Genomic DNA, 2678 nt, shown 5'->3' with positions numbered 1-2678 from the left:
TATATATATATATATATATATATATATCTTGCTTCTCCTTCAGCTTGAGAAGCAAGAGAGTTTGGGCTTATCAAAGGCATGCCAACCAGTGATAGACATACAGCATGCAGTGAGCGTTCATCTATGTGCTATATACATATATATATATATATGATATTTTTAAAGCAGTTTCAGGTTCACAGAAAAATTGAGTAGAAAGTGCAGAGTTTTCATATAGCCCCAGCCTGCACCCCATTACTCTACCTCAAACAGCCCCAACTATCCACATCTAGTACCAGACTGAAACATTTGTTACAATTGATGAACCTACATAGACACATCAGTATTACCCAAAGTCCATAGTTTACATTAAGGTTCACTCTTGGTGATGTATATTCTATGGGTTTTGGCAACTGTATGATACCACGTATCTATCATACCAAGTTGTTTCACTACCCTAAAAATCCTCTGTGCCTATTTGTCCATCCCTTCTTACTAACCCTGAACAACCACTGATGTTTTTACTCTAACCACAGTTTTGCTTTTTCCAGAGTGTCATGTAGTTGAAATCATATAGTATATATCTCATTCAGATTAGCTTTTTTCACTTAGTGATGTGCATTTGTTTCTTCCATGTTGTTTCACGGCTTGATAACTCATTTCTTTTTAGTATTGAATAATATTCCATTCTATGAATGTACCACAGTTTATCCAGTTATCAGTTGAAGGACATCTTGTTTCCTTCCAAGTTGTGGCAATTATAAATAAGGTTGCTATAAACATACATGTGTAAGTTTCATGTGTATATAAGTTTTCAGCTCCTTTGGATAAGCACCAAAGAGTACAATTGCTGAATGCTATGGTAAAAGTATGTTTAGTTTTGTAGGAAAAGCTGCTATGTCACCAAAAGCTGCTATAACATTTTGTATTCCCATCCACAATGAATTCCTGTTTCTATTGTTCCACATCCTCATCATCATTTGATTTTGTCAATATCATGGGTTTCAGCCAATTTCACTGTTACATAGAAGTATCTATTGTGTTAATTTCCAATTCCCCAATAACAAATGATGGTGAGCATCTTTCCATTTAGTTGTCGTCTGCATATCTTCTGCAGTGAGATGTCTGTTCAGGACTTTTGCACATTTTTAATTGAGTTGTTCATTTTTTTATTGTTGAGTTTTAAGAGTTCTTTGTGTGTTTTTGATAACAATCTGTTATCACATATGGCTTTTGTAAAACTGAGATGTCAGCACAGCTGTATTCCTATCTGAAGATTTTAAGGAATAATTCATCTCTTTGATATTTCCCAGCCACTAGTCTGTACTCCTTGGCTTATGGCCCCTTCCTGCCCCTTCAAAGCCAGGAGTGTAGATTCAGTCCTTAAGTAGTATACTTCTGAATTTGTACCTGTCATCACATTTTTCTTTAACTCTCTCTCTCTTGCTATCTCCCTCTTCCACTTTTAAGGATCCTTCTGATTACACTGGGCCCACCCAGATAAGCCAGGATAATCTCTCTTTTTTATAGTTAGCTATTAGCATGCTTAATTCTACTTTTGCCATGCAACTTAACATAATGCAGGTTCTGGGAATTAGGAGACGGGCACTTGTGGGGAGGCATTATTCTGCCTGTCACAGTGCTCTGTAAGTATTTGCTATTTATTAGTAGGAGTGGTAACTTAAAAACAATATAAAGTCATTACTTATAAAATGATTAATATTGAGTTAATAAAATCTCCCTGGTATTTTACAGCTGTCTTGTTTCCACTCAATTCAAAGCAACAGTTATTTTTTTCTTTCTTAGCAACTTAAATGTATGAATCTGTTTAAAGTATTTAACTGAGCTTTCATAGAAACAAAAACTCTTGTGTTTTCACACTCACCTGGGGCCACGAATTTATACAATATTTAATTAAATTGCATAATGATGGTGATAATTATACCTGGGATAAATGCATGGGGAGAAATACAACTGACTGTTGGTAAACATAGAACTCAGCTGGAGAGTTTGGGCTCATCAGAGGAATGCCAACCAGTGACAGATACACAGCATGCAGTGAACATTCATCTATGTGCTTTGCAGAGGGAATGAAGATTGTCCATTAATCCAGTAAACCAGTTAAGTGGAAGATTTTAAAGAAAGCTTCTGCTCTGCTTCAAACAATGGAACACGGGCTCTGCAGGCAGACATCAGTTCTAATTCTTTCTTGCTCATATCTCATAAGTTAGGTTACTTTGAGCAAATTAATTAATGCCTAAGATGTTCTGTTCCCTACTCCTGTAAAATGAGGGTTAAAATTATATCTACTTCATAGTGTAGTGGCAAGTTCAGTACTAACATCATTCTTGCAAGTTAAGATGTTCATTGCATAGTATTCAGTATCACAAATATTTGCATACTATTTTCATTAGTTCCTTGAGTAAATTCCTACACATAAATTGCTGAATGCAAGTATATACAATTCTCTTAATTTTATATAGAGGTATTATCAAAATGATCTCCAGAAATATATACTCATTTCACTTTTTACCTACAAGGTATGACGGTGCCCATTTTCTTAAAAAAACTTGATAGTATTTGTATCATTTAAAAATTGCTATTTGACAAAAGCAGTGTTAAGAAGGAAGTTTATAGTGCTAAATGCCTACATCAAGAGGATAGAATGTTCTCAAATTATCAACCTAACCTCACACCTA

The sequence above is a fragment of the Cebus imitator genome, unplaced genomic scaffold (assembly GCF_001604975.1).
Source record: "Cebus imitator isolate Cc_AM_T3 unplaced genomic scaffold, Cebus_imitator-1.0 Scaffold269, whole genome shotgun sequence".
Lineage (NCBI taxonomy): Eukaryota > Metazoa > Chordata > Mammalia > Primates > Cebidae > Cebus > Cebus imitator.
Note: the sequence above shows the minus strand (reverse complement) of the source record.